The 12,517-nt window shown below is 47.8% G+C and overlaps 1 protein-coding gene across 1 annotated transcript in view; it reads right to left on the reverse strand.

Moving 5' to 3' along the window:
- HIP1 (huntingtin interacting protein 1) overlaps window positions 1–12,517 on the reverse strand; it is a 72,991-nt gene that overhangs the window by 60,104 nt on the left and 370 nt on the right. The window lies entirely within an intron of this gene.

Consider the following 12,517-nt stretch of genomic DNA (forward strand, 5'->3'; position numbering starts at 1 on the left):
ATCAACTGAACGCTGTCTCCGTGTCATTCCTTCTTCGCCGACTCCGTCCACACCTTTGGGGACCCCTGGACCTGCTGGGGTTGGACCCCGGCAGCAGCCCAAGGACACCCAACATTCACGAAAGAGAAATAATGAGTAGTGGAAACAGGAAAGAAACAGCCCATGAGGTGGGAGGAAACCAGGAGAGTATGGCACATGAAGAAATGAATTTCACCTGGAAGGGATCGATTGCGTTAAATGCTGCCAACAGATCAAGCAGGATGAGAGCTGGAAACTGACCATCAGACTGAACATGGTGGTGACCTTACCAGGGCTTTCTGGTAGAGAAGCGGGGAGGACCTGCTGGGGGATTCATGAGAGGAAGGGAAGGAGGGGCCCTGGAGGAGGCAAGGCAGTAAGGAAGCAGGGAAAGCAGGAGGCAAGGTCTAGGGTTTTTTTGCTTTAAATTAAAACAAAAAACAAGGAAAAATTATAACTTGTTTGTATATATGTATGGGGAGAGAAAGGAGAATCGCTGGAATGGGGACGGGATCTAGGGCACAACAGAAGGCAGCCACCCTGTTAGAACAACAGGCCAGGTCACAAAGCATGGACACAGGTGCAGGCAGGCGTGCAAGCTTTCTCAGGGGTGCGTCTCATCTCATTTCACAGGAAGGAGGTCACGGGCTGAGAGTGAGGGCAGGGAGGAGACAGCACAAAGTTTCGTCTAGGAAAGTGGTGGCTGCACAGACCAGGGATGCACAGGCCTGCCAGGGAGCAGCGCTAAAGGCCCATCCACTGCAGCCTGAAGAAAGAAACCAAACCAGCCCTCTGCCTCCTCTTCCAGGACAATTCTCCTCATCCCTTCCACATTCCCTCACACCAACCCTTCTTTTCTCATTGCCTTTCCAGCTTTAAAACTAACTGGGTCTTGATGGAATCAATACTCAGATGTACTTGCTCACTTTGGTGGCCTTCAATGAGGCCTTTCAGGAAGAAGAGATGGAACTCATGGCGCTTCCTCTGGGAAGATAGGCCCAGGAGCTTGGCAATACTTAGGTGTAGGGGTGTGTGTGTGTGTGTGTGTGTGTGTGTGTTGGGGGAAGCAGAGGAAGTATAAGGCAAAATATCCAGACTCCCTCTCAGTTCTTCTCTCAACTTCCTTCCCCCGCCACCCCCACCCCACTATCCCCCTTCCTTTTGGGTCTCAATTTCCTTATCTAAAACAGACTGAATAGTCTCCACCTCACTGTGTTCAGGCTCTCATTCTCTAATTCAATTAACTTCTCCCGGACTGTAATAGATCCCAGGTTCATTTGCACACATTATTTCATTTAACCCTTACAGTAACGCTGGGAGTTGCTAATCCACTGACAAGATGGGGAAACAGACTTGGAAGGGTTAAGTGACTTGCCCACCTAGTTAGGACGCCTGGCTAGCCAGGTGACTCAGCTAGTAAGCAGCAGAGCCAGGATTTCAACCACGATCTCACTCCAGGTTCAGGCCCATCAGTCCCATTTATCCTTCCAGGTTTGGGGAAATTCAGGCTCACTTCCACGGAGAGAACATTCAGGCCAACATCAGGCCCGGGGGGGTCCAGCCTTGAAGTCCTTATTAACACAGAACAAAAGCACAGGCCTCACTGATCTCAGATCAGAGCCCAAGAGAAGAGAGCGGATGAGTGGTGCAGGGTCTGGCCACACTCAGGAGGCCACGGAATGCCCCAGCTGGCAGGCGGGAGCTCTGATGGATACTTCCAGCTCCAGGCACAGGAAGTAATAACAAGCTAAGAAGGATATGCTAAACGGTTTTCTACAGTGGAGAGAGGGGTGGTTGCTAATTCCAGAGGTCGATTTCCTCATCCGCTGCATGGCTGTGATGAACTTCCTCAGAAAGCAGAGCAGCCAGGAACTCTCACTTCTGTTTCTCGAGGAGTGCAGGAGAGCCCTCCTTCCTTAGCGGAAGAGCCATGAGGTTCAAGAGAAGTGTAGAGGTATGGACAGAGTCACCCCAAGTGCCCCAGGCAGAATGAACCCCCACTAGGCGTCCAGGCCTGAAATTTCACTTGTCTCTGGGTTACCAGCTCCTGTTGGCCACACATGGCCAGACCTCTGTTTCTAAAGCACAGCTCCAGTCACATCCGACATGGCCAAGAGTTCACCCATCTTTGCTTCATTCCACCCATATAACCCAGATGAAGCACCCTCTTCAATCCATCTCCATTTATTTAAGTCCTGCCATTAATTAGTCAGTCATGATTTTATTCATTTACTAAATTCACCCACCAAACATATATTGAGTATAGTATGTGTCAAGTGCGTTGCCCAGTCAACTCACAGGGAAGTAAGACATAAGTCCTGGAGTATAGTCTAGATGGGGGAAAGATGGTGACACTGCGAACACTGACAGTTAGAGGAGAGGCACTGGTGAGTGCAGGGTGCAGGGAGCCTGGACACAGGTATCTAACAGAGGCTAATGGGTTGTGTATGGCTGCCCTTCCCTGGAGGAAAGGCATCCAACTGGATGAGCTAGCTGGAAGAAGGGGCATGGAGGGGCCTTCAGATGGGCGAGGCCCCACCAAGGAACATATGTGGGGCCAGTGCACAATGTGGGAACTAGCCAGCTGTTAGTGTTGCTGGAGTGTGAAAAGGCAAAAAGGAGGTTGGAACCAGAGAACCCAGTTTACAGAGCGACAGAAGAGAGAACCATCCAAACAACCTCCCCTTGCATGCACCACTCCGCTCAAAACACATCAATAAAAAGAATCCTTTTTTAACATTTGACTGTTTTTGAGAGAGAGAAACACTGATTTGTTGTTCCACTTATTTATCCATTCATTGGTTGATTCTTGCATGTGCCCTGTCTGGGGATAGAACCCACAAACTTGACGTGTCAGGACAACACTCTAACTAATCAAACTACTCGACCAGGGCCATTAAGAAAAATTCTTAAAAGCCAAAACCTTAAAGAGGAAAGCAGTGTATGGATAGATGCTCTTAGATGTGTATACAAGGACATCACTTCAACAGTGGAAAATGGATACAGCCTGGCTGGTGTGGCTCAGTGGTTGAGCGTTGACCCAGGAACCAAGAGGTCCCCGGTTTGATTCCTGGTTGGGCACATGACCGGGTTGTGGGCTTGATCCCCAGGGAAGGGCATGCAGATTGTTATTTCTCTCTCCTCAATGTTTCCATCTCTTTATCCCTCTCCCATCCCCTCTCTCTAAAAAAATAAAAACATTAAAAAAAAAGAAAAGAAAATGGTTACAGCTAAAAGTCTATTAATAGGGTGTGATTGCAATGAAATGATACATTTCAACTCGACTGGATATATGGTAGTTAATTGCTTAACAGTTACTGAATGCTGGCCATGGGCTAGGCACTGGTCTAAGCACTTGACATACATACTAACTCCTGTACCCCACAGCAATCCTATGTAGAGAGTATTGTGACTCCCCCACTATACAAGGGAGAAAACCCACAGGGGGAGCCTCAGTAACCTGTTCAGGTAAGTAGTGGAGATAGAATTTGAACCCCAGAACGCAGGCCCTTCATCACTCTGTTTCTAGACCGATGGCATAGTATAAGCTAAAATGAACATCTATTAACTGTAATTGGTATGGCTATATTTTGTTTAAATATGTGTGTATTTGTCTATGTATGTATATTTGGTTGAATCAAATGAGAATTTGTTCACTTTTGACTTATAAAAACAGCACCTGCCGTTCAACCCAGCAGAAAAGTCCATAAGCATCTATACCAAATTGTTGCGGTAGTTTGGGATGGTGAGAATATGCCCGATCTTTATTTCTTTACACTTTTTCATATTTTCTGAAAAACAGCACAGGATTGCCTGTTTCCTCATCACAGCTGCCAATCACCACAGCTATGAGAAATTTAGTTATAACCCAAGCGCAGGAGCCCCAGTCTCCCTTGAGCTACAGCATCAGAGGCCAGAGCACTCATGGCTGCCTCCCCTCAGGAGCTGAGAAGCCCCAGTGCTGTCAAAATCTCCCATAAGAAGAGCCCAGCATTTAAAGTAGTGAGTTCTGCCAGCTGCTGACTTCTCTGAGCCTCAGTTTCTTCACCTTGAACATGAGAGGAGTCACACTTTTCTGGTAATTGAATTAAACCCAATTCTGCATACTCCATGAACAAAAGTGCTCTGTTGTCACACTCTCATTCTAGCTGATGTGACCTGGGTATGGCTGAGAGGGCCTCCTAAAGTGTTGATGGCACCAAGTCCCCCCCGGACCATGGCCAGAGACCTGCTCCGTTGACACTCAGCTCCTTTAATGGAGGTTCATTGGAAATAAGAGGCAGCATCTTCCCTCCAACTTCTATGAAATCTGAGAGGAACTGATAAGCTTGCATTACATCCAAAGTTGAATGGACTGCAGCAAGACAGCATAGGGCAGTTTCAGCCAGATCATAAGCTAATAATAGACCAGGAATGGGGGGTCCCAGGGTCCACTGGTGGTCAAGGACACCAGCTAGGAAGGACGGGCCTATCCCCCTAACAATTCTTTTTTTCTCTATTCTTTTTTTTAATGTTAGAAGGAGGGAGAGTGGGAGGGAGGGGGAGAGTCGGAGAGAGGAAGAGATGAAGTGAGGAAGGGAGGGAGGGAGAGAGAGAGGTAAAACATGGATAGGTTGCTTCCTGCACGTGCTGTGATGGGATTGAATCCACAACCTAGATATGTGCCCTGACCAGAAACTGAACCCACCACCTCGTAGTGTATGGGAGGACACCCCAACCAACTGAGCTACCTGGCCAGGGCACTTTAATAATTTTCATCCAAGCATCCTTAGGGCAATTCTGCATACTCCATTCCCTTTTCACCACTTTCCAACATCCTACACAATTTACTCATTTACATTTATCGTTATTATCTTAGCTCCCCACTCTCCTCTCCCCTTCCCCTCCTTACACACACACACACACACACACACACACACACACACACGGGCAGCTCCATAAAGCAAGGAACTTTGGTCACTTTGTTTGGTTCACCTAAGTGCTTTAAACAGCACCTGGTGCATGAAGGGTACTCCATTAATATTTTCTGAATAAATGAATGAATGAAAGGTCTGCAATGTCACCTTCCCCAACCCACCTCCTATACCACTTGGCAGAATTAATTATTCCTACCTGAGTTTCTATAGGACTTTCATTAAATCTCTAATATGGCACTTACCACACTGTATTATTTCTTCCACCTCCTTGAAGGTGGGAGTCTTCAAATGACACCATTTCCTTTGATAGTCTCGGTGCCTGGCATAGGGCCTCAGTGTTTGCTGACTTGGGGCATAACCTCAACATAGGTATAGATAAAAGGCATGATCTCCAGAACCCTGGTCAAGACTGCTGGTTCTGACCTCTGAGCTGGTGGGGCTCGGAAGGCAGGGATTTGGTAAGACTCCTTTCCAAAGAATCCAGACTGAGAGAACTCCAGAAAGAGGCTATTTCAGGTCCCAGAAAATGGGGCTGAACTGAGTACAAACCAAGAAAGTCACAGTAAAAAGTTAAAAAAAAATGTTCCTTTCAAAAAATTTTGCCCCAACCCACGGTTTGCAGCTCCCACGCTTATTCTGGGACCAGGAGGTGCAAGCCTGTTGGCCAGAATAGTACATCCAAGCCTGACTGTCCCATGGGGGTGGCCTCGATTACTGCTTCTACTGGACACCTGCTGATTATTTTTAACCTGGGCCTCACACCCTGCTCCCACTCATCGCTCCTCTCATTCCTCTGGCCCTGCTCCTAACAAACCTACTCAACATCCATCTGCCTGCACACAGCACACTCTACTGGAATGTCGTCTCTCATCACTTCATCCATTCATTGAGCACCTACTGTGTGTCAGGTGTTTTCATCAATAAAATCACTGCTCCTCTTCATCACAACACAGCTTAAACACCTTTCCAGGAAGTACGGAGGCATTAAAAGGTAAGGACCCCTAGTCCTGGCTACTTTGCTAGTCCCCCGGAAACAGGGCCTGCACCTACTCACCGAGCATAATCCACAGGTAGCTCCTGAACACACTGGTGGATTCATGACCATGTGCTTTTGCATGTGTGATTCCCTCTGCCTGGGATGCTCTTCCTTTCCTTACCCACTGGGGGAACGCCTCTCCCCGTCCTTCAGCTTTCTCAGTGCCAGGTCATTAATCTCACCCTTTCTCACACCAGCACACCCCTCCGATGTACTCTGTGCGTTTTACCACATGTACTGTAATCACTATAACTTGTCTGATTGCCCTACCCGACCGAGTTCACCCAGCAGGCGGGTCATTCTGAAAGAAGGAACGTTCTACCCCATTATCTGAAGTTTTAAAATTTCATTTGTTGCCTAAATGAATGAGCAAAAATATTAATAATTGTAGCAGTGGCTTAGTAAGTCTCTCCCATGTGCCAAGAACTTGAAACAGGCCATCTCAGCCCTTCCCATGTCTGCAGACACCAATCCCTCCGAGAAATGAGGAAGCTGGAGATAGTGAGGTCAACTAACTTGTCCACAGTCCTAGAGCGGCAAGTGGTGGCATCAGGATCTAGCCTCTGGCCTAGGTGACTCCAAAGCCCCTGGTCAGCATCTAGTGGTCTCTGGACACAGAAGACGCTCCCTGATCCTCCATGTGCAGGGATGATGCTGTGGACTCCAGGTGGCTCCCACTCACATGTACAAATAGTCTCCTCCCCTCCAGTCCCATCCACTGAACCACCTCCAGACCAAAGACACATTAGGACAGCAGGGAACCTAAAGGAGACAGGAATCTCTTTTTTCTTAAAAGATGTATATCTTCGCTTCTTTGGGCCCCAGACAGCATGACAAATGCTGGAATTCTCTGGCTCAGGGACAGCTGCCAGACCACATGACTGTCTGGCTTTGGACTGGGACCTCTCAGGCAAGAAAGGAGACAAAGGTGGAATGGAAATAGCCCCTGGACGTGCTCTTCAAGAAAATCCCCCGTGTGTGTGTGTGTGTGTGTGTGTGTGTGTGTGTGTGTGTGTGTGTCGGAGAAGCTTAGGGGGAAGAAAAAAAAGCGGAGAAGCTGGGGGGGAAGTCAGCAGGAAGGAAGGGTCTCTGTGTGCTGGAATGTCCTAACACTACCTTTGTCTCTGAACTTAGACCCTGACTAGCAGGATGACTTGGACTGGCCTCTGAGGACACTAATTCTTGCTTCTCAAGGCTGTTTTGAAGGAGGAAATAATCCAGGTGAGAGTGTCCTGTCAATTACAAATGTCTATGTGTCATCTCACTCAGTGCATTTCAAGGAAACCTCGGTCTCCCACTCTCGACTCTGAGTCTTTCCATGGATAACTCAGCCACCCGCAGCTCTGGATCCCTAACATCTAAACACCTAAACATCTAAAGTGGGTATTCAATGTGTCTGAATTGAACTGAACCTCATCTTAGTTAAAGTCACTTGGATAAAATCATAGTGGTCAGTGACAATAAGCGATAGCAGTTATGTGGTAAATCAAAACCTTTCTAAGCATTTTTAAAGGAGGCAACTTACAGATTTCCTTCCCCACTGGCACTTGGCTGAGGCCCACGTCATCTATAATTTCTGACCTTACTCCAGGGGCTAGATGGAGAAGGCGGCTGATCGTGATGCTCTGAGTTTTAGAAACTGTGGTGGGTGATGTAAAAAGCCAGGATACGTCAACTCACTTCTCTGGAACTGCCCCCCAGTGTTCAAATGAGCTGCCCTTCACATGAGGCCGGCCATACTAGACCTTGGCCACGAACCCCAGGTCTCTGAGGGCTGTTCCCAAAGCCTGAGCACTGAGCCAGTCTCCAGGTTGGCAAGGAGTCAGAGGCCATGCTCCTCCAAGTCCCTGAGCAGCACCAGTGACCAGAGAGTCTCTGTCTGTCTGTCTGTCTCTCTCCAGGGAGTTGGTTTTCCCATAGGATGGCCCTGCTGTGGGGAAGTCCTGGCCAGCCGAAATCTGCCACATCTAGAAAACAAATCCCACCTCCCAGAACCACGTAACCACGTGGAGTAGATGCACAATCTTCCTCCTGACAGCCCTCAGTGAGTCAGAGAGCAATCGGCCCTCCAGTCTTTGCATGAGGCTGACATCCTCCTTGTCCTCTTCTGGAAATCGTCTAGGCCAGAGACCCCAAACCTTTTTTTGACTCTAACCACATTTTATTAGGCCAGTCCTTACCTGTGTCTATGTGAGTATACAACCAAAATTAGTTTCGTGAACTAATGCTCACCTCCTTACACAGAATACAACTGGATGTTTTCTGATACATTTCACTCTTTCAAATGCTGGCTACAACACACTAGACGAGTGGTTCTCCACCTTCCTAATGCCGCAACCCTCTAATACAGTTCCTCATGTTGTGGTGACCCCCAATTTCATTGTTACAAATTGAACATAATTAAAGCATAGTGATTAATCACAAAAACAGTATGTAATTATATATGTGTTTTCCGATGGTCTTAGGCAACCCCTGTGAAAGGGTCGCTCGATCCCCAAAGGGGTCACGACCCACAGGTTGAGAACCACTGCACTAGACTGATTTTGTAACCCAGAGCTGAAAACCGTGCTCTGGTTTCACCCATGCCATCCATGTCCAGACCCTAAGCGGGAGGACATCCTCCTTTCCACAGCTATTAGCCAACGTGGACTGTGAGGAGAGTCCTTGGCATCATTCTACACTGGGATCTCCCCAGCTTGGTATTTCCTTCTCCCACATCCCAACTCAGCCCAGCAAATAAATACACATGCGCGCCAGCAGCCACAGCAGACTGACCTGAATCTTTTTCCTGGCCACCATTGTTATCATTTACCCAGAACATCTGAAACGCCTTTTCTCCACTCTTCACACCTTCCTGCTGTGTAAACTAGAGGATCCAAGGGTTCAGGTGACTCAGATTTGAGGGGCAGCAGAGATGCATGAAGAAACCCCAAGTTTTAAAAGTAGCCATAGGTGATTGAGGAGATCCACGGTCCACCCGGAGACAGGTGTTAATCCTCTCCCCCTAGATCTTCTCCTCTAGGGGACCCAGAGACCAAAGGCCACCACCCAGCTCATCTTTTTAGATTAGTTTACGTCCATCCTAGAATCTGGTCACTGAATCTTTTCCCTTACCCGTTCTTTACTTTGTCATCATAGCGTACATTTTGGTGATCAGGAGAACTGGGTACAAGATCTGGTTCCACCACTTATGGAGCCCGGGATTTCTACTGGGGGTCCACCACTTTCCTGAACCTCAGTTTTCTTATCTATAAAATGTGGCTTATTGTTTCTGCCCTGCTTTCCTCACAGGATTGTAATAAACATGAACAGATGTGAAAATGCTTTATAAGCCGCATAGCACTATGCAGATGTAAATTACATAATCTATACGTTCTTTTGTAAAAATTGACAGTGTTGACTCTGCTCCCCAAATTAGAGCTCTGCATTCTCTGTGTTCAATAAAGGCTCAGACTCCATCATCAACCCCCAAAAGGCACCTGCACTTTACCCACCCCCCCACCAGGTGCCAGGTTAAACCAGTTCTCCTACCTGATGTCATAAAAAATTCATCAGCCACAGCAGCTGGTGAACCCACTCTCCCCAGTCATTTGCACCTTCATTCAGAAAATAGACATGGGAGAATTGGTCCCAGGAGCAGGCAACTGAAATACATCCTACTCTCAGCTTTTGGCCAATCAAGAAAACAAAGAGGGTGTGTTCATGAGGGGGGAGATCAGAGTTATCTTAGATAAGACTTTGTAGACCATCATCATAATAGCCACCATGTATGGAGGACTTGCTATGCCAGGTCCTATACTTTATAAGAATTCTTTCCATCCTTCATGAGAATGCTCCAGGCAGGTACAGGCATACCTCGGAGAGATGGAGGATTTGGTTCCAGGTGACCACAAGAACGTGAATTGCACAATTTTTTTGGTTTCCCAGTGCATATAAAAGTTATGTTTATACTGTAGTCTACTAAGTTGCAATAGCATTATGTCTAAAAAAATGTACATACTTTAATTTAAAAATACTTTGTTGCTTAAAAATACTAACCATTTTCTGAGCCTGTTTGAAAAATGTCGATAGACTTGCTTGGTGTAGGGTTGCCATAAACCTTCAATTTACTAAATAAAATTTAAAAAAAAGGAGCAAAATCTGTGAAGCGCAATAGAATGAGGTATGCCTGTATTACTCTTCTCACTTTACAGGTGAGGCTAAGAGGTTAAGAAACTTGCTCGAAAGCATGCAGGGAGTTGGGTGAACTATAATTTACGTTTCTCATTCAGCAATAAGCTAAAGAAACCCCCAAGGCTGACTCTGGGCTCTGCCAAATATGCGGTGAAAACGCTGGATTTGAGGTCAACCCTGGAGCCAAGGGCCCCCAGAGTGAGGACTTCAAATAGGAGATGGGCTTTAATGGTCAGAACAAATAGTAACTTGGGCCTCCTGCAGGAATGGGAAGCAGGTACCAATTCCCCGGGGTGGGTAAGGTTCTTTTCGCTACACAGTCCAGGGTCTGTGCTCTGTACAAAGAGCCGAGGACAATCGTTTCTAAGCTGGGCATTTAGCTGCCCAATAATTAATGAGAATCCAATATCACTTTTTTTGGACCCCAAGCTAAAAGAGGCAATATATGTACCTTTCCTATGCCCCAAATTCTCCAGAATTTACCCAATACCTCAGGCCAAAGTTGCAACACCTTGGCTGGCTTTCAAGGCCTACCTGGTCGAGTGCAACCATTGATCTCAACATTTCCTAATCTCAAACCTGTCCCAGCCAGCGGTCCTCAGCTTTACCCAATGGGTTCGGCTCATTCCTCTTCCTGGGACTCTCCCAAAAGGTTTTGCCCCTTGCTGCTCCCAGCAGAGCCAACACCACCCAGCCTTGAAGAGCCAGCCTAGGGCCTGGCCCTCCATTTGAATTCTGCAGCCCAGTCCCTTCTCAGACCTCCACAGCGGCCTTCTGATTAGGGTCTGCATTGGTAACTGTTTGGCAGCCACTGGACTAGAGCTGCAGGTCCTCCGTGCCTCCCCCTATAACCTGAACAGGTGACCCTTTGATCGTGCTAAGACACCTCTAGGAAATGCTGCTGGTCAGCTTTCCACCTCCCCACCCCCACAGCTGCATAGAGTTTTGTTTGTTTGTTTTTTAAGGATAGTTCTAATAGTCACCCAAAGAAAGTGAGCTTTCATGGTTCACACATAGGGAATAGTGGTCCAGCCTCTTGGCATTGTCCAAACATGAACAGGTATGCATCCTCATAGGAAGATGGAGCCAGAGCCCCTCACTCCAATCCCAGGGCTGGCACTTAGTCAGTTTGAGACTGGTCTCCAGCCATGGGAAGAAATGACTATAACCCAGCCGTGGGCAAACTATGGCCCGCGGGCTGGATCCAGCCCGTTTGAAATGAATAAAACTAAAAAAAAAAAAAAAAGACCGTCGTACCCTTTTATGTAATGATGTTTACTTTGAATTTATATTAGTTCACACAAACACTCCATCCATGCTTTTGTTCCAGCCCTCCGGTCCAGTTTAAGAACCCATTGTGGTCCTCGCGTCAAAAAGTTTGCCCACCCCTGCTATAACCTATCATTTGCTCTCCTATTCCCCACCCAAGACAGAATCCCAAAGCCCTGGCAGGGCCAGGAGCCTACCTGCCCTTTCCATAGAGATATTTGCTTCAAAAGGGACTCTTGGAAAACTAGCCTAATTCTGTACAAGATGAACTCAAATTCCAGTTCCTTCCTATCCCTAAGGTACAGGTAGACCCAGACCCCTCCCCAGACCCAGCTCCTTTCCTCTGAAGCACAGCCCATCATAGTTACCTCTCTAGCCTGACAAGCCCTCAAAGTTTGTAAGGTTGGGGGTGAGGGTGTTACCCCGGTCTAAAGCCAATGTCAGGGTGGTAATGATCTCAAGTGCACCCTTAAATCTTCATTCTGAGTAGCAGCCAATCGGGAACCCTGAAAACACCTGCCCCACATCTGCAAGTGGTCCCAGAGACCTCCTCCCTTCAAAGTCCCTTAAATCACATCCTGCTACCCCCAGACAACTGATCCTCAACCAACCAACAATGTATTCAGCTCCCACTGTGTTCCGGGGGGGGGGGGGGTCCCTGAAGGGGGGAATCAGCTCACTCCACAGAGTTAGATGCTTAAGAGGCAAAGGTGTTTGCTGTTCCTCAGGCCCAGTTAGCTGGCGTCCACAAGTGGTAAATCTAGGACATCCCTCATCTATGACAAGATTCCATTTCTGCCCACTCATCTTCTAGGATGGTTAACGCTTTGGCTCTTCCACACCGCCGTCCCAGGCCACACACCTGTGCCCTCCTGTCCACTGGCTCAGTCCAAAAATCTTTCCATAAATCTCAAATAGGTGTGCAAACAGGGGCTCTGGAGGGAAGGGGAGGAGAGAGGAGGAGTTCCCTTCCCGCAGCCATCCCCCACCACCACACACACACACCAGCTGGTTTCCCAATTTGGGGGTGGGGGAGCTCAACAACCCTCCCCCACTCTCCCGGGAGTACAGGGAGCTCTCCTGGGCAGCCCTGGCGGCAGCGCGG

Source organism: Myotis davidii, unplaced genomic scaffold, assembly GCF_000327345.1.
Source record: "Myotis davidii unplaced genomic scaffold, ASM32734v1 scaffold726, whole genome shotgun sequence".
NCBI lineage: Eukaryota > Metazoa > Chordata > Mammalia > Chiroptera > Vespertilionidae > Myotis > Myotis davidii.